Raw genomic sequence first — 20,830 nt, 5'->3', positions numbered from 1 at the left:
ATGCCTCAAGTGAGGAATTTTAGGTCACAAATGAAGTGACAGAATGACAAATTACCATTTTAAAGAATTTACTGGGCATCATTACTGAACAATTGTCAGGTAGTTTATGGTGGCTGAGGAGATGGTATAAATATAGATCTTTTCCTTATCTGAGATGAATTATTAATCACCTTTTTAAAAATCTTTGTGAGTGATGGTTGGCTATCTGATTGGAAATAATGTGTTCTACAATTTTAACTAAATTCTAATATGATATGTAACAGGAATCTTTACAATTAAAGTCTCAGTGGAGAGTGGTAGGAGGTTTACAGTCAATTGCAGTTTTAATGTGATAGAAGAGGATGAATCCACTAGCATTTTTCAATAGATTTTCTTAGGTATATTATCCCTGCTGTGATGTTATTCAAATGTTTACAGTTTATTTTCATTTGAAAAATGACATTCAGATACTTAAATTGTTTTCCTTGGTTTATTAGTTAATGAAAATGAAATTCTAGTAATTACTATAGTTTTGCAGCATGCCACATTATTTAAAGTGAAGTGACTGCCTTTGTCAGCGGCATTATAAATATCATCTTCCTGTATTTTGGTCAATTTTTGTTTGTTTTATCTATGTCATGTCCCTTCTCTGTCTATATGTCACTGTGTCTAATACCAGTAAGAACTGGAGTACAGGAGACAAAGTCAGAATTTGAAATAAAGACGTTTTCTCAAGTTTCTTTTTATGTTTGGATAATTAAACACACACTAACCTACTTTGTGCATGGCACTAACAACACCAAAAATAAAAACAAAACTTGACAGTAAGAGGTACACTGAAAAATCTAAACACATTTTAAAATGTCTGTTTGTGTCAGGCTACCTAAAGCAGAGTTTATACATCTGCTCATATATGATCAGCCTCTTAGATCAAATGTACTTGCTATTACAAAGTTCCTTATACTTTGATCAGGATTAAGGAAAGGGGTTGTTTCTTAAACATTGTATGTTAGTTATCTAACAGAGTGGAAATGTCTGGAGAACTATTTTTAACAAGCTTGTTTCTAAAGCAAGCAAAGAACAGTTGCAGTTTTGCCTTTGAGATGGGAAGGACCTAAATGACTAATCTTTCACCTGGAAGAAGGCTTGAGATTTTGCTCCTTTTACATTAATATGTGCACCTCCTCATTTTAATCTTGATTCATTCTGAGAGTATATGAAAATTTTAAATAAGTATTCCCTGTGTTACCCATGACATCTAACATTGCTGAACTGGCAAGAAATTTAAAGTTTGAATATACATGCTACTTTTTAACAAATTTTGTTTTTACTTTTCCCCTCAACCTTGGTAAAATTTTACTGAAACTTTGTCATTAAAAAAAGAATCCAAAAAGAATGTTTGCTGTTAATTTCAGGGTCCAGTCTCTACATGGAGCTGATTTTAAGGACCATCTTGGCAGTGCTGCTTCTGCGTGGTGCATTCCTTTTCCACAAAGCATGCTCCTGTCTCCCCTGCTATATGTGATGGCACCTTTCAGGTCAGTCCACTCCTGCATTTCTCCTTTAGAGACAACCCTCACCTTTCCCTTTTCCTTTATTCTTGCTTGCCACAGAAAATATAAACATGCAAACAAATGAGTGAGGGCATGCTCCTCAGAGGAAAATTCAAATACTGTATGAAATAATATAGAGATAGGACTTGTTTAAGCCAGCACAGTTCAGAGCAATCAAGAATGTATCAGAGGAGAGAATCACTGCTTTATGTGAACTGAGCGCTTCTGCCACACTTTAAATACCTTTCGTCTTCTGCCAGCTTGCATCAGCTGTCAGAGGGAGTCACAAAAAGGAAATGAAGATGCCTTGAACTCTAAAGCATTGAGAGAGCAAAAGAAAGGATTCCTAAGTATAATAGTGAAGAATAGATTTTAAATGAACAAACAGACATGGAAAAGGAGATGCCTTATGCAGTTAAAAAGACTATGATTTTTGGCTCTTAGCATGATTCAAGAGTATGCTACAGGAAGAAAAGGAACACTTGATTAACGGAAATGGCAATGAGTGGTCACTGTGCCACGAGTTGGCTATGCCCTTAATAGTCTCAAAAACTGGTGAGCAGTTTTGGGCCATAAAAAAAATCCAGACATTTTTCCCGATTCTACAAATTGAGATTTGTGAGGAATTTTATCATACCAGAATGACTTAATTATGCTTATTTCTTCTTTTTCTGTTGGAGTTGGTTTATTCCAGGACCAGCGCCTCTTCTGCTTTTTCCCTACAAATCCTTGCATTGATATGGCATTCCTCATATCAAAAGGAAATCCAGCCACATAAGTTCCAGAAACCTTCTCCCTACTGCCTATTTCCCCAACATTCTGTTATAAAAATTTTCAAACACATAGAAAGTAAACATCCATGTATTCACTACCTAGATTCAGTAGATACTTGATATTTCTCTATATTCATTTTATCACATAGCTAACCATCTACCATCCAACCATCTTGTAAATTTGTAATTTTTAAATGTATTTCCAAGTAAATTTCAGACATTACATTTCCCCTAAATAATTCAACATGACTATCATGCCTAGACTTTAATATTTATTTTTGGATTTTTTCCCTTGAAGTAAATTTTACATCCAATGGAATATATACTTGTTGAGTTTCGATAAACACATGCATTTGTATAACCCAACCCCTTATCAAGATATAGGACATTATTCTCACCCCAGAAAATTCCCACATCTCCCTCCCAATCAATACCTTACCTCCACCCACAAAAGAGGAAACTGCTGTTCTTTTTTTTTCCAACAAAAATTAGTTTTGCCTGTTTTAGAACTTCATATAAAATGGAATCATATAGGATATACTACTTTGTGTCTGGCTTCTTTAACTCTGCACATTTTTTTAGATTCATCCATGTTGTTACATGTATCAGTAGTTTATTTTCATGGATGAGTAATATTATATTTTCTGAATGTACTCCAGTGTACTCATCTCTTCTGCTATTAATGAACAGTTGGGTTATTTCTGATTTGGGGCTATTAGGAATATAGGAGCTATGGACATACTTTTATGAATATACATTTTTATTTCTTTTGGATCAGTATCTATGGGTGGAATTGCTGGCTCACAAAATATATGGTTATTATAAGAAACTGACAGAGTTCATTTCTACAAAATCATTGTGTGTTTTATATTCCCACCAACAATAAATATAAAATTCTAGTTGTTTCACTTTCTTGACAACATCTGATGTTGTCAGTCTTTTTATTTTAGGCTGCTTTACGTTTTTACTTTTCTAGTTTTCCCCTCCTCTCTTCTATGTCTTCAATCACTCTCTCCAGGATTTTTTTTTTAATCGACCTTTTGACCAAATGTCTCCTCTAGCTGCCAAATTATTTATCTACTCTATTTAACAACTAAGCTGCTTCATTTTATCAATGAAACTGCCTTTACTTTATCACTTGAAAATTCCTGACTTTCAGATGCTGGGGTTCCTTAACCCTTAGTGCTGAGTCCTCTTAGTTCTAACTATGCACCTTCTCCCAGGAGAATCATGTTGATTCTCATGCATTTCAAGTCGATCTATATGCAAGCAATTCTCAAATTTATATCTCTGGCCTGGACTTCCCTGAGTTTCATCTGCCTGCTTTACATTTCTGCATATCTAAGATTCTGATATCTCAAAGTCATTGTATCTGATTTTGAACTTATGCTGTTCCTCCAATCTCTGCTAGGATTGTGCATTCCTTTTTCTTCCTGTCTGAGAAAAAAAAATCTAATAATTTTCAAACCCAGTTAAACAATGTAAAAGCTATATTTCAGGAATAATAAAAATAATCTAAAAGGAACACCTAAAATGCCTAATGTCTAAAAAGAAATTAGACAATACATAGAATGAATTAAAAATCCATGTATCAGTACCTAGTGGATGTAGCTAAATACATCCACTGAAGTGGTGTAGTCATGTAGTGGAAAATGTTCAGCCTTAAGATGCTTATATCAAAAAAGAAGAAAGATAAACATGAATGAGTTAAACAATTAAATTCAGACAATAGGAAAGGAGCAAAAGAAAAATCACAGATAAATGAAGGATGGAAAAAATATGGATCAGAAAAGAATAAAATAGAATCAACATAAGAAATAAAACAAGTAGCATGATCAAAAATGTCAAAAAATGTAATGTTTGAATAGACTAATAAAATTGTCAGATCTCTAGCAAGCCTCATTGAAATAAAAATAGAATGTCCAAATAAACAAAATTTCAAACAAGAACTCTAAGAAAGCAGGCATAAATACAATAGACATTAAGATAATAATAAGAAAAAATAATAACATTGATACCAGTAAGTTAAAAATGTGAAAGTGTAGCTAACTTGTCATATTTCCAGCAAAATTCAGCCTACTAAAACAAGAAGAAATGGAAAATGTTAGTGATTCTATAACTATTAAAGGTGTTGAAACAGTAATTAAGATGATCACATAAAAAATTACCAAATCCAGGCAGCTTTAAGGGTGATCAAACAAATATTAAGAAATGCCAAACATAGTTAATACCAAGCATAAACAAACTATTCCAAAGACAATAAAACAGAGAGTATTTTGCAAAAAAAATAAATAAATAAAACATAACATAAAAATGTGTGTGGCTTGAATAGCTTTGAAAAAAAATCAAACAAAAAGCATATAAGAAAGAAAAATTATAGGCCAGTATCAATCATAACAATAGATGCAAAAATTATAAACAATTACAGATGAAATCTGTCAATATATAAAGTATATGAACCATGTAGGATTTATCCCAGGAATTCAAGTTGGATTTAATGTTAGAATAGTTATCAATTTAATTCTCCATTTTAACCACTTAAAAGAAAAAAAAAGGACCTACAATTACAAAAGATGCAGGGAAAAACATGTGGTCAAAGTAAATATCAATTTATCATAAACAAAACAAATAAAATATTAGATAACAAGGGATAGAATGGAAATTCTTTAATCTGAAAAGTATATCTATCAAAATCCTTTATCAAATGGCATCCTAATATTGAAATGTTAAACTCATTTCCATTAAAATTGGGAAAAAATAAGAATGCTTGTCTTCATCTATTTCTATTGTAAATTTTGTTTCATTTGAAATCAGCACAATAAGACCAAAAAGTACAAATATCATATCATTATTTGTAAACATGATTGTCTATTATAGACTACTGAAAACAATGCAAACTATTAAAATGAGAGCTTTGTAAATATATATTTATACGTGTAGCATACATAAATTTTATATATATATCGCATCAATACAAGAAAGAAAGCTGATATAGCTATATCAGTCAGAATGGACTGGCAAAAAAGCATTATGCAATACTTAAGAATCAATTATAAAAAGAAAGCAACAATCAAAAGAGAGGAAAGTCATGAATAGGCATGTCATACAAGAGAAAATATGAATAGTTAATAAACATGAAAAGATGTTCAACATTCTAGAAAAATATCCTAGTGAATCCTTGCATATGACACTGGGAGATATATAGAAAATGTTCAGAACAATACTGCTTATAACAGAAAAACAGAAGGTCATTTTTTTGTCACAAAAGTCACAATGACACGTTTGAATGCAAAAGTAAATTGAAATATATGCATATGATAAAAGGATAGCATGCTGGTAGAACAATATGCCTCTCCATGAAGACTCCTACAAAGATAAGATTTAGTAAATCAGGATACTTCATTCATAATTACTCCATTTATAAAGTTTAACACTCTGTAAAAGTAAACCATATCTAATTATGGATGCATGCATAGGAGGCTAAAATATATATTTATTAAAGTGAATGGTAAACACTAAATTCAGAATAGTGATTATATCGGAGATGTAGGAGGAAAATGCAATTTTATTTTAAACAATGTGCTTTCAATGTACTCTTAATGTTGTAATTCACACACAGGTGTTTTATTACATGAATATTCAGTTCAATATTATTCTTTATATGAACATTATATACTTTGGTATGCATGAATTATGCATAATAAAATTATTTTTGAAAACAAAAATAAAAACACTTTGGATGTATTTAGTCTGAAGATAGAAAAAATCTGATATTATTCTATGTAAAAATGAATGCAAACATATTCTAACTAGATATATTCCTTTAACTCCTATTAAAGACAGAAAATTATACAAACTTAATGAAAATAAAAGCAAAAGTAACAAAAAACCCCGAAATCATGATGCCATGAAACTTTTCCTGTGCACCTAAATTTATTTAGACAATATAGGATTTCTATATCTAATTAAGTTATAATTATATGTAAAAACTGTGAGAAGATTATAAACTAGGGAAAGTCTTAAAAATATAGTCTTGACTATTTTGGGGGCGGGTGGGGCACATCTTAAATTACTATAATGAAATTACCAGTTGAAGTTTGCAGTCTTGGCCTGACGATTGCTAGAATCAGGCTCTGATAGTTGGTGCTGGATTGGCAGCCTAAACTTTATTTCACTTTATCTTGTTTGGGACTCCACCTAGATTGGAAGATTTCTTTAAGGAATTCTCTCTGGTTAATCTTCAGTCTCTCTCAGACCATATTCTGTGCTTTCAAATTCACTCTGGTTTGATTATTAAAAATAAATTAAGTGTGGTTTCTGATTTGGAAAGCAAATTTGTGGTGATAAGGCTTTATCAACCAGCCAATAAGAAGTTATGGCCACCACATGAGAAAGGAAAACATAGCTTTACCTAGGGCAAGTATGGAAGGAAATTAAATGATATTACAATAAAGGTCACAATATTCTCTAAGTATAATAAATTCTTGGTATGTACTGGGTTTAGAAATTAATTTGCCATGAGAATAGTACACTTTCCAGTCTGAATGACTCTAGGAGTTAAATATTTTTATTGAAATATAATTGATATATAATATTGTTAGTTTCAGGTGTACTACAAAATGACTTGATATTTACATATATCATAAAATGATCACAAGTCTAGTAGTAATTTGTCCCATATAAAATTATTATAATACTATTGACCATATTCTGTATGCTGTATATTACATCCCTATGATTTGTTTATTATATAACCATTAGTTTGTACCTCTTAATCCCCTTTACCCATCACCCCTCACCCTTCTGGCAACCACATGTTTGTTTTCCATACCTCTGAATCAGTTTTCCTTTTGTTTTGTTTGTTTACTTATTTGTTTCATTTTTTAGACTTCAGATATAAGTGAGATCATGTGATATTTCTTTTTCTGTGCCTGACTTAATTCACTTAGCACAATACATCCATCCATGTTGTCACAAAATGCAAGATTTCATTATTTTAATGGCTTAGTAACATCCCATTGTGTGTATGTGTATATATATTTCACACCTTCTTTATCCATTCATATATCTGTGGACACTGAGGTTGCTTCCATATCTTGGCTGTTGTAAATAATACTGCACAAACATTGGGTTGCACATGAATTTGCAGGTTAATGTTTTTGTTTTCCTTGGATAAATAGACAGAAGTGAAATTGCTGAATTATCATATGGCAGTTCTGTTTTTAATTTTTTGAGGAAACTCCATACTATTTTTCATAGTGGGTGTCCCAATTCACATTCCCACCAATAGTGCAAGAGGGTTCCTTTTCTCCACATACTCACCCATACTTGTGTGCTTTCTTTTTGATGATAACCATTCTGACAGGTGTGAAGTGGTATCTCATTTTGGTTTTGATTTGCATTTCCCTGATAATTAATAATGCTGAGCATCTTTTCACATGTCTGACGGCCATCTGTATATCTTCTTGGAAAAAATGTCTCTTAAAGTCCTCTGCACTTTTTAAGTTGGGTTGTTTGTTTTTTTGATGTTGAGTTGTATTAGTTCTTTGTATATTTTGTATATTAAACCCTTATCAGATATATCATTTGCAAATATCTTCACCCATTCAGTAGGCAGTTTTTCTGATTAGTTGAAAGTTTTCTTCACTGTGCAAAAGTTTTTAGTTTGGAGTAGTCCCATTTTGTTTATTTTTGCTTTTGTTTCCCCTGTCTGAGGAGACAGTTGCTAAGACTGATGTCAAAGAACATACTGCCTGTTTTCTTCTAGGAGTTTTATCATTTCAGGTTTTACATTTAAGTCTTTAAATAATTTTGAGTTTATTTTGTGTATGATATGAGAAAGTAGTCTAGTTTGATTCATTTGCATGTAGCTGTCCTACTTTTCTTTCCAGTTTGGAGTCCTTTAATTTCTTTCTTCTTTTTTTTTTTTGTCTGATTGCTGTGGCTAGGACTTCCAATACTATGTTGAATAAAAGTGGTGAGAATGGGCATTCTTGACTTTTCCTGATACTGGAGAAAATGCTTTTAACTTTTCAGCATTGATGATGAAATGTTGGTTTGATGTTATTGTAGGTTGGTCATAAATGGCCTTTATTATGTAGAGGTATGTTTCTTCTATACCCACTTTGTTGAGAATTTTGTCATGAATAAATGTAGAATTTTGTCAAGATGTTGTTTTTTGCATTAATTGAGATAATCGTATGATTTTTATTCTTCAGTTTGTTAATGTAGTGTATCACATTGATTTCTGGATATTGAACCATCCTTGCACCCTGAGAATAAATCCCACTTGATCATGGTGTTCGGTCCTTTTAGTGTATTGTTGAATTGAGTTAGCTAAAATTTTGTTGTGGATTTCTGCATCAAATTTCATCAGTGATATTGGCCTGTAATTTTCTTTTTTTGTGGTGTCTTTGACTAGTTTTGGTACCAGGTTGATGCTGATCTACTAGAGTGAGTTCAGAAGTATTCCCTCCTCTGCAATTATTTGGAATAGTTTGAGAAGGATAGGTGTTAATTCTTATAAAAATGTTTAGAAGAATTAACTTGTGAAACTGTCTGGTCTTTGGCATATTCTTCTTTTTTTTCATTATGCTGAGTAATTTCTTCAGATATATCTTCCAGTTAATGAATTCTCTCTTCATCTGTGTCCAATTATTGCAATAATTTTTAAATTTCTATTCCCATACTTTTGTATTTAAAAATTCTATTTGGTTCCTCACAAAAGGGCTCTGTGTTTTTATTTTAAGGGTGTGTTCTTATTTCCATGTGCATTATATATATTTTTTATTTCTTTAATCATTTAAAAAAAGACTTTATTAGTTGCATGATCTATGCAGATTTTAGGGATACAGGAGTGAGCTAAAGAGAGTTCTGTCCTTATGGAACTATCATTTTAGTGTAAAATTTATTTTTATTTCCATGACCTATTGTTATTATGTTCTCTGCAAATAGGGGTAGTGGTGATATAAGTCTGTTTCTTTTTGTATATGTTGACTCATTAATGTCACACATTTCTATTTTCTATATTTTGAATAGTAATTTTAAAAATTAATTGTATGTCATCTTAAACATTATCTCTGCCTTTTCATCTCACTTCATGTTCCAGGATAACTGACACTGTCTCAATTGTTGGACAATTTCTCTCAAATTGTAGAGACATTTCAGTCTTGATACAATATTTTAAGGTTAATTTATTGGCTTGATTTTTCTGAATAGTAATTTATATTTCATATTCCCAACCCACTTGTTTAAGTTAGGTGTAAGTTAGGATATATATATTTTTAGAATATATGCTTTTTTCAGAGAATTGCGTAAATGCAGTTTTGAATTTTTTAAATAAATGCTAATTTATTACAGAATGTTAAGATGATTGTATGGGAATGGTCTCCACACTGTCTAAGCTGCATATTATGAGAACTTAATGTCTCTAGATTGCTTTCGAAGATGGGAGAGTATTATAGACTGAATTGTGTCCACCCCCCCAATTCGTATGTTGAAGTCCTAACCCCCCAATGTGGCCGTATTTAAAGATACTCTTTAAAGGGGTAATTAAGGTTAAATGAGGTTACAAGGGCAGGGCCCTAATCTGATAGAGATGATTTCTTTATACGAAGAGGAATAGACACCAGAGATTTCTTTCTTTCTCCACTTGTGTACAAAGAAGTGGTCATATGTGCACACAGCAAGATGTCAGCTGCCTACAAGCCAAGAGAAGAGGTCATGGCATCTTGTCAGCACATTGATGTTAGATTTCCCAGCCTCAAGAACAGTGAGAAATACATTTCCATTGTTTAAGCCACCCAGCCGGTGATATTTTGTTATGGCAGCTCAAGCAGACTAGTATAAAGAGGAAAGAGGGAGGTATTTTAGCTGTTATTGAGTGAAGGAGTATGATTTCCAAATAAAATAATTTCAGTGCAAAGGAGAGGGAAAACACACCAAAATGATTCTTCCTGTTTAATATCTGCATCTAGGAAATAATCAAAAGATTCACTCCAAAATTTCAAAATCTTGAAATGATTTCAGAGAGTGTGAATGAGAGAATCAGCTAAGCATTAGTAATGGATTTCAAGGTATAATGATATTGTAAGTGTAGAATCAAGCCTGTTAGATAAGGGGAGACTTAAAAGCCAATAAGCAATTAAAAAGACGTCCTCATCCTAATCTCAAGAATCTGTTACCTTACATGGCAAAAGAGATTTTGAAGATGTGTTTAAGTTTATAAACCTTGATATAGGGAGGTTACCCTGGATTATCCAGCTGGACCCAATCTAATCAAATGAGTCCTTAAAATGGAGAATCATTCTCAGCTGTAGTCAGAGAAAAAGATGTGATGACAGAAGTTCTTTGAAGGTGAAGGAAGGGGGCCACGTGCCAGGGAATGGGAATGGTCTCTGGAAGCTGGAAAAGTGAAGGAAACTGATACTCCCATTGAGCCTGCAGAAAGGAAGGCAGCCATGCTGAACTTTGATTTTAGTGCAACCCATGTTGGAATTCTATATTACAAAACTGTAAGATAATAATTTTTGTCGTTTGAGCCAGCAAGTTTTTTTTAATTTGTTATGGCAGCAATAGAAAACTAACATCAGTTTTGTTTTACAAATTTAGACCAGAATATATAAAATAAAGACACAAGAATGTAACATAAATATGCCAAAACGTAACATAGCACACAAAGAAAATATTAGTCCAACTACACTTAGTAATATAAGGATGCTGAATATTAAAATACCTATTAGTATTTTAATTCATAGTATGTACAAGAATATAAGTGTGTGTTACACAAAATTATTTAACGATTTTAACATTTAAAACGCTTTTACATCACCCACAAAAAATGTTTTACGTGTGCCAGTAATTCATAAAAGAAGGAATACAGAGATACAGATGGTGTATAAATACACAAAATGTATTCAAAATATACTTTTTAAAGTATCCCAATTCAAAGTATCCCAATTTTAGAATGAAATATGTTTTATCACCCCAAATTAAGTTTAGGAAAAAAAAGAAAAGTTTCTTGTACCTAGTGAACTTTGAGTAAGTTAGAAAGCAAACTCACACACCCCAGATGGAGTGTAAAATAATGCAGCATTACCAGGCCAGTGGAAAATTTGGAAGTGTAGAGTCTTTAAAATATCCCTATTTCACTGACCAATTTCAATTAAGGAAAAATATTGTGACATATGTTACAGTATCTCCAATTTTAGGAATGATCAAGATATGTGACAACATCCATTTATAGATATGCTCAGCAAAACATAATTTATAATAGCTAAAATTATATTACTATGGTCAAACAATGCCATATTAGTTAAATACACTGTGGAAAGTCTACAAAGGGTTACTATGCAACTATAGAATTATTAAATTATAAGAAGCTTTAAAACCTTGGGAAACAAACTTTTTATCAAAAAACCTCATAGAATTTATCTGACAGTCAATAAGAATCAGGAAGATGATATGCATATATTGTATACATAAACAATCTCCTGCACAGAAAAGTCCCTTTTCCATTCCCACTATAAGAGATTCTACCTGATCCTCTTTTCCTTACTATGTTGTTCAACTCTTTCCCTCCTTTTCTTCTTCTCTTCCAAGATGAAATTCCCCTTCCCATTTTTTCTTTATTCATTCCCTTACTTTCTTCTCAGCATCTCTCTTCTTTCCTTCCTTCCTTCCTTCCTTCCTCCCTTCCTTTCTCTGTCTCTCTCTTTCAAATTACTGGGTACAAATTTTGAACAAATTTTGAATTCCTCTAATTTTTTAATGCAGAATGTTTCAACCCTCCTTTATTTTCTGCCTTCTCCTTCAAGACTGCCGCCTTTTATCCATATACGATCTTCCAGGGAATCTTCTCTGATAAAGAGCCAAGTTATTTGATATAAGTTATACACCTTTCTAAATATAAAAAGCAGATTCAGTGTCAGGTCTTTTGTAAAACGTTTAATAGCATATTTTTCTTATTGCTTCTACATAGAAAACTATGCAAAAGCAAAAGTCACAAATGCAAAGAGATAATTATCTATAAAGATGTTCATCATAGTGTTTTTTATAATACATTTTAAAAATATGAAGTAATCTAAATGTCCTTTCCTTAATTAGTAGGTGCGTTTTACACTTTGCCATATTCACATTATATAGTATTATAATATATATTATGTTATATACACTTATTTATAATGATATATCAGTGTGGGCTAAATAAATGCATATTAGCAATATTTGTAACATGGTATATATATATATATATGTGTATATATATATATATATATCTTCCTCAACTTACTATAGGGTTACATCCCAATATACCTATTGTTACTTGAAAATATAGTAAATCAAGAATGCATTTAATACACCTAACTTACCGAATAACATAGCTGAGTCCAGCCTACCTTAAACATGCTCAGAACATGTACATTAGGCTACAGTTGGTCAGAACCATGTAACAAAAAGCCAGTTTTATAATAAAGTGTTGATTATTTCATGTACTTTATTGGATACTATACTGAAAGTAAAAAACAGAATGTTTGTATGGGTACAGAATGGTTGTAAGTGTGCGGGTTGTTTATCCTGATGATCGTGTGGATCTACCAAGCATCATGAGATGGTATCATCCTGAGTATCACTAGTCCAGGAAAAGATCAAAATTCATAATTCAAAGTATGGTTTCTACTGAACATGTATTACTTTCACACCATCGTAATGTGGGGACTGTCTCTAAATGCTATACCAGAGAAGCTAGAAGAAGTTGCTTCAGAGATTTCAGATTTCATCTACAGTTCAACTTCTGAAGTTAAGGCCTGAGCATAAGGTATCTGCCACAGATAGTGTACAAATTGTGGACTAAAACAAGCAGAGAAAAGCATCAGCCTTCCAGAGTTACTGTCTGGTTAAGGCAAACATGAGCAGTAAATAATGAGGAATATGAATTAGCTTTAGTGTTGAAACTAACTTGGTATTACTTGTATGTGAAATCTTAAGAGTATCAGATGAAGGCAGGTGGAGGCATGCTCTTGTAGAATGATGGCCCATCTTCCTTTTTTTTTTTTTTTTTTTTTTTGCGGTACACGGGCCTCTCACTGTTGTGGCCTCTCCCATTGCGGAGCACAGGCTCCGGACGCTCAGGCTCAGCGGCCATGGCTCACGGGCCCAGCTGCTCCGCGGCATGTGGGATCTTCCCGGACCGGGGCACGAACCCGTGTCCCCTGCATCGGCAGGCGGACTCTCAACCACTGCGCCACCAGGGAAGCCCCCATCTTCCTTTTAATGAATAAATGTGCAAGCCAACATCCAAGTTCTCTTATTATTACAATCAGATTTCTTGTAGCTGTTTATGTTACTGTGCATAACAAAAATATATTGGCCTATTTTTCTGATTTTTCCCTTAAAGCAGAAAGACTTTTTTTTTTTTGCTTTTGTTGTAAAGAAGAAGGAATACATATTAAAGTAACTGATTTGATTTCTGTTTCATTGTCCACTGCTATTGAACATCTAAATGTTTGTGGTTGACTAAATAAAATGCAAAACAAACAAAAAACAAAAATAAAACAAAATACTGGCATGGGTTAATTCAAACAGATCAATCAGATGGTCTGGGATGGGACCTGAGAATTTCTAATATTGAATATACAACCCAGATAATTTTTATCATCTGTCAAATTTGAAAAACATTAAATTAGTTTAATAAGATCAACTTACATCTAATAGATAATTGAGACTAGCTGCTCTGGGAAAAGTAGTTTCCAAATATGAAGGAAAGGTGAGGTAGGTAATTTTAGGTCACATGTGATAGAACTGAGAAATTGCAACATGAACCTATTAGGTACTTGAGAACATAAAGAAAATGATACTTTGAAGTGAAAAGTGGTGCAGAATAGGTATATATGTACCAAAAATGTTTTACACATTTTAATTTCTTTCTTAGAATGGTATCTAGGCATCCTTTTATTCCCCTCTTACCCTTTCCTGTGCGTAATGTCCAGATTTCAAACCAGTACTACAGGATTTATAAACTAGTCCAATTTTGGTTGAAATAATTTACTTCAGGACATCCTGGTCTTAACTACAATTATAAAATTATCTACATAAAATACATTCTAAAGTTCAAAGAGTTTTCTTATCAACATTTGAAGCACAGCCAAGTTTAAGAGTTGATACCACCTACAACTTTATTTTTACCATACAATTTATTTTAATTCTTCTTTCTCCGTAAAAATTTGAGAATATGTACACATTACCAGATCTTTAGCATCCAACATATATATGAGCTTAATCACAAGTGCCATAAAACAACATGATCTAGGACAGCATTTCCCTGTCATTTCTCTTATAGGCAGTGAAGTTATTTGGGTTTAATATCTCTTTAAATTTTACATTTCACCAAGGAATGTAATAGCCCATTGTATGGCATTGTAAGGCAAAATGACTAAATTACAAAGATGTAAAGGGATGTTGTAAAATCTAGTGGAAATTTTCAAATTTGGACTTCCCACATAAAAGCAGGGCAAACTAAAAAACCCGAGTACCTTAGGACCTATTGACAACCTGTTAGATGAACTTAATCCGTTGCTGAAAGAAATATAAAGTGGTGTTCAATTTAGATTTCTAAATCATGCTTCTATATTGAGCAAGGAAAAACCATGTATTGAACTGTTTATGGTCAATGTGTATGCCAGTTTATATTAAAACATTAAAAATGTTCCTATAGGGCTTCCCTGGTGGCACAGTGGTTGAGAGTCCACCTGCTGATGCAGGGGACGCGGGTTCGTACCCCGGTCTGGGAAGATCCCACGTGCCGTGGAGCGGCTGGGCCCGTGAGCCATGGCCGCTGAGCCTGCGCCTCCAGAGCCTGTGCTCCACAATGGGAGAGGCCACAACAGTGAGAGGCCCGCGTACCAAAAAAAAAAAAAAAAAAATGTTCCTATATCTTTAATGAAGTAATTTATACTTGTATTTCAACCTAAGGAAATAGAGTGGGTAAATGTAATTTTACAAATGTTCTTTGCAACAATAAATTTAACAATAACAAAAATATCATAAATATATGACAGTGCACCTTTTCCACTAATGTGTAAACCACGCTTGTAGTTAATTTAATTTAATACATATAAAATAATTCTGTACACATATTTATTTGTTCCCCCAAATAGTAGGCAATTAATTATAGTACAGTGGTGATTCCAGTTCTAGGTCTTTGCTAATTTTTTAGTTGTGACATTGTATCCAATTTTGACACTTAGTAACCTCCTGCTACTGTTTTGCTACAAATATAGTAATAAAATTAGTATCAGCTCTTTGTTCTTACTTAATAGTAGGTGCTATTTAAATAATTTTAAAAGAAAAATCATGGTTGCTTTTATCAAAAAGTTTTTTATGATTTACACTTAGAAAATTTCCTTCTCAAGTTTCTATTTGTAGCAAACAGTTGACTTTTTTCACTAATTATCAGCACAGTGCTCCTTTTCTTACAGATTGATGTTTATAGTAAGAAATCTTCAAAAGAAATATATTTTCTTTGGGATTCATTCATGAGAATGGCCTTCATTGTCTTCTGTCCTCTCTCTCTCTATATGTGTGTGTGTGTGTATACGCATACATGTTTATTTAAAATGTCATTTGTGTTGTCCATTTCTGTTTTTCATTTATGTTATTCAATTCACCTCTATCTTTAATGTATTGAAAACAGTATCAATTCATTCAAAATCACTAAATCAGTAAATTATTTTCTTTTTTTTTTTTTTCTGCGGTACGCGGGCCTCTCACTGCCGTGGCCTCTCCCGTTGCGGAGCACAGGCTCTGGACGCGCAGGCTCAGTGGCCATGGCTCACGGGCCCAGCCGCTCCGCGGCATGTGGGATCTTCCCGGACCGGGGCACGAACCCGTGTCCCCTGCATCGGCAGGCGGACTCTCAACCACTGCGCCACCAGGGAAGCCCCAGTAAATTATTTTCAAACAGCTTAATCATATTCATTTCTGTGATAGCTTCTGAATCTTTTTTTCCTCCGCAGATTAGATTTCTTATTCTGACACAATCTTCCTCACTCTTTTAGTTAAATTTTTTTTAAATTTCAATTTCTCAAAAATAAAACTCTTCAGTTTATTTGTAGCTTCTCAATTTTGTCTTCTTAATTTGTATATTCTAATTCCTTAGCCTACTATTTCCTTTCACTCCTTTTTTTTAAATAATTGAAAGTATCAATAAATATTATCTTGATTTTGTGTTGAAAAACTCATTTTTTTCTCATAAAATTTTCTCATCTTCTCTTTAATACTCAAAAATTCTGCATCAAAATATCCCCCCCGATCCTTGCTTCTCATTAGGAGTTATGTACTTTATTCTGTAGCATCTTGATCAGTTATCATCATCTGATTCTGAACAGCTTTTACCATCTGTCATCTTGAAAGAGAGATGGTTGCCCATCTATTGTAAAAATGCTTCTATTTTTGCTCAGTAACAATGAGACAGATACAGGCTGTGTTATTACTTCAGTTTACCATATGAGGACTATGATGATTAAGCCGTTTTTTTCTGGTGGCATAACTTGCTGATAGCAGAGCTGAAGTAAAACCCTAATTCTTATTATTCTTAACTCAGTGAGCATTCTCTTATACATTTTTTTTTAAACTAATATGATAGTTTGAAATTTGTTGTGGTATACTGAACATACCATATGACTTCTCTGGTTTCATTTCTCTATCTGTGAAATGAGGTAGAGTTACACCCCTTTTGAAATACCTACATTGGGGCTTCCCTGGTGGCGCAGTGGTTGAGAGTCCGCCTGCTGATGCAGGGGACGTGGGTTTGTGTTCCGGTCTGGGAGGATCCCGCATGCCGCAGAGCGGCTGGGCCCGTGGGCCATGGCCGCTGGGCCTGCGCATCCAGAGCCTGTGCTCCACGGCGGGAGAGGCCACGGCAGTGAGAGGCCCGCGTACCGCAGAAAAAAAACAAAACAAAAAAAATACCTACACTGAATAGAATGATGTTTTACATGTATTATTGAGACTTCCATCAATTTACACTGGTTGGTTAATTGAAAGGACTCAAAAGACTCCACAGCGTGAACTCATGTAAGCCTTTAAGAAAAGTGAAGTATACAGCACAACAGGAGAATGAAAGAACACGCAATCACAGAAAGGTCCAAAAACTTCCAGGTACAGCCCTCTGGGATCCTTTTCAGCCTCCAAGGACATGCTTCAGGTTCAGATTATGAAACACCCAGATTTGTGTGAGGTGGCTCAGTTTCAAGGGAACCCAAGCACCCACTTCCAGAGAGGGCTTTTTGCCCACTGATCATACAGCTAAAACCATGCTTGGTAACCATTTACACCAAGTACAAAACATCCATTTATACATCCTGAAAGAATGGAGAGAAGCTGGTGCCTCCCATGGAGTTTCAAGCTTTAAAAAGAATATTATAAATCACTAACTAGTGTTATCTCAGTCTTACTTTTTGACTAAGAGTCCTTACCAGCCTTCCAGATGTCCCTAGAAATAAGCATAAATTTGCTTCTTTCCTACCCCTACCCCCAGTACTACTAATCTCACATATTGTTATTATTGCTGATGATGAGTACTAAATGTCTTTGTGGTAAAGACATTTCATAAACATTAAGGGCTTTGGGGGTATAAAAAGAGAGGACATATTACTAGATGGGACTATAGATGGAGCATAACACCTGGATTGACTCACAGGATGGTGTGTAGATTTATTTGATTTATTGTTAAAAGTACGTGTGGGAGAATGGAGAGAGGGTATAAATATACATCTTGTTGCTGCTTCATCCATGCTGAAAATGTAGTAAAGAAAGGAAAACAAATTTCCAGAGTTTCTCTCCATTTCAACAAAAATTTTATTCCCAAACTGAAATTCCTTTGGAGAGAAAATAAGAAAGGAAGCATACAATTTGGAATCAGTAGACTAGTCAGACTGATGAGGAAGGATCAGAATATGTTGACCATCTATGTATGTAGACAAGTAGAAAAATATAAATACTTAGCTGATCTTGAATCTCAGAAAAGGAAATTCCAGAATGCCTAAAGAGAAGAGGGGCCTAAAAGGAAGAGATTTGAATATGTTAAAGTTAGAAACCTCTTGGGAGGTTTTTCTTCTGGATGTTTTTAAGTCTAGGCTACAATGTCTATACTGAGAGAAAAATCCAGTAGCCCTGGTTTGGTGTATTTGTGGAAGTAAATTGAGAAGCTTGTATAAAGCTGGACATCAGGAATCAAAGAAAAATATCAGTCTTCAATTTGAAGAAGACACTTTGTGTGGAGCAGGATAAACACAAGCCAATCTTTTTTTTTTAGTTGGGGTAGAGTTGCTTTACAATGTGGTATTAGTTTCTGCTGTACAACGAAGTGAATCAGCTGTATGTATACATATATCCCCTCCCTCTTGGACATCCCTCCCCTACCTCCATCCCACCCATCTAGGTCACCACAGAGCACCAAGCTGAAAAGCAGCAATGCCAGAGCCTTAGTGGGAACAAAGATAAAAACCGGAAAGGTCATGTCACTTTACATACAACTAGAGAAATTTCTAATATGTAAAGGAAATTAGTAAACTGTGAAAAGAAAAAAAAAACCTTAAAGGAAAATGATTTCAAATACCTAATTGAAGAAGATCTTTGCAACAGGGAAAACTGAATCACAGTTCCTCTAAAGTTGTTGCTTTTTTCCTGCTGTGTTAGCTTTTCAGAATTAAGCATTACCTGATAGAAAGTATATCAACCTTGAAGTATCTATCCTCCCAATTTGCTTGGTTCTGTTTGCTTTCTGAGCTATTTGCCTAGTGAAGATTCCTGGGTGCCATTGCCAGTGACTCATTTCCTAACATTTTTGGCTGTATCAGCCTGACCCTGGGTAAGTGTAGATCTCCAACAAGACCTAAATTGTGCCTGTTATAGAGAAAACAGCAGCAGTTCTGGCTTGTAGATCCAACCCAACCAGACCCTGAAGGTTCTGGAACTTCTCACTGCTGTCGGACTCTGGTGAAGCATCCTACTGTGGTATATATATCTTTCCTAATGGCTACTTGGAGGAGATAGGTAACCAACATAAAAAAAAAAAATGGAATTTTGACCAGTGAGAGACAGGAGACAGGAAGGAACAAGTAATGGCTGTTATGAAGCATGATGATTCCATATGGCCATTGCAGTAATATCTCATGTTACTGAGCATTGACCTAAGTTTTCTTGTAAAGCTTTGATTTACTAGTTCAAGTACCACCTTGGATTAGTTTTTCCTCTTTCTCTGTTTTACTTTCCTTTTCCCCTTATTCTTGTTGCCCTGGAATTGCAAATCTTTCTCCTCCTTTCCCTCTGCCCAAAATTTTAGCATGTAAATTTTGCCATAAGCTAGATGAGCCTGGCTATGACAAGTGGTGTCGTATTCTTTTCAGTGGGTAAGAACAGCAAAGAATAATATAAATATATAATATGTACCATAAATTGTGAGCTCTGTTATATATTAATAAGAGTTATTCATTAAAATGCTCTGCAGGCAATGGTGTTTCAAAAATGTGTTTAGTCGAGTTTCTTTACTTAATAACCTTAAGCGTATTGCTTTATTTTTCTTCCTTAGAATATTCATCGAGACTAGCATATCTGAAACACATCATGAAAACAACATTTAGCGAGAAGAAATGATAGAAAACTTAAAATCCCATTGGATCCAGGTAGGTAATGTAAATAAGCAAACCAACCTGGTTGTACACCATGCTAAACTGGAGAGTGCTTGCCCCAGCTGAACTGGAGCACTTTCAGAAGATAGGTTGTATATGGGAATGTGGGTTCTGTGTTTCAGAATAAGTCAAACATCTATATTTGTTTAAAAAATATAAAATCTCCTAATGTAAAAAGTATTGACACCTGATTCTAGTATTTAAAAGTCACTGCATGGTTCTAAGATAATACGTCTGTAAACTGGGCCAGAGCCAATGGTTTGTGACAATGGTGAAATTACCATTGGAGTACTCTGATCAGTTGACTGTGTTCTAGGCACTGATGGCTGAAGGGAAAAAGAATTCAAAGAAACCTTTCTTATTTTCAAGGAGCTCACTAGGATCAAGAATATTACCACTTTATGTCTAGTTTATGGGTGTATACCCAATGCATTTTCTCAGATCATCCCAGAATGGAAAGAAATCTATCTTAAAGAAGAATTTGATATCCTTGTTCAGTCTGAAGACACAATTATACAACATATCAATTCTACTTCAGGATGTAATAAACTACTGGTAAGTTGTTTACTCCTTTTAATCCTTCCTTTCTGAACATTGATAATTGGATAAGGATTAAACAAACATTGATAATTATATTTTATACCTAGATACACTTCTTTTATGCAATTGAAGCAAATCCTTAGGTAAGTGGCTTCATTTCACAGAAATAATTTTTTTTAGAAGTTGAGTTAAAAAGATCATTTTCACCAACAATTACAACCTAGGGAAGTGCAACAAAGTTAATTATTGATAATGCTTCTAAAATCCAATCACATGTGATGTGATGATATGTAAGCAAAAC

The 20,830-nt window shown here is 33.8% G+C and overlaps 1 long non-coding RNA gene across 1 annotated transcript; it reads left to right on the top strand.

Moving 5' to 3' along the window:
- Window positions 1–1,400: 1,400 nt before the first annotated feature.
- Window positions 1,401–20,538, top strand: LOC125965068 (uncharacterized). The gene is made up of 3 exons (XR_007478561.1): window positions 1,401–1,517; window positions 19,890–19,983; window positions 20,359–20,538. It is a non-coding gene; the product is annotated as an uncharacterized LOC125965068 (long non-coding RNA).
- Window positions 20,539–20,830: the final 292 nt, after the last annotated feature.

Source organism: Orcinus orca, chromosome 7, assembly GCF_937001465.1.
Source record: "Orcinus orca chromosome 7, mOrcOrc1.1, whole genome shotgun sequence".
Taxonomy (NCBI): Eukaryota; Metazoa; Chordata; class Mammalia; order Artiodactyla; family Delphinidae; genus Orcinus; species Orcinus orca.
Note: the sequence above shows the minus strand (reverse complement) of the source record. Positions and strands in the feature narration are given on the sequence as shown.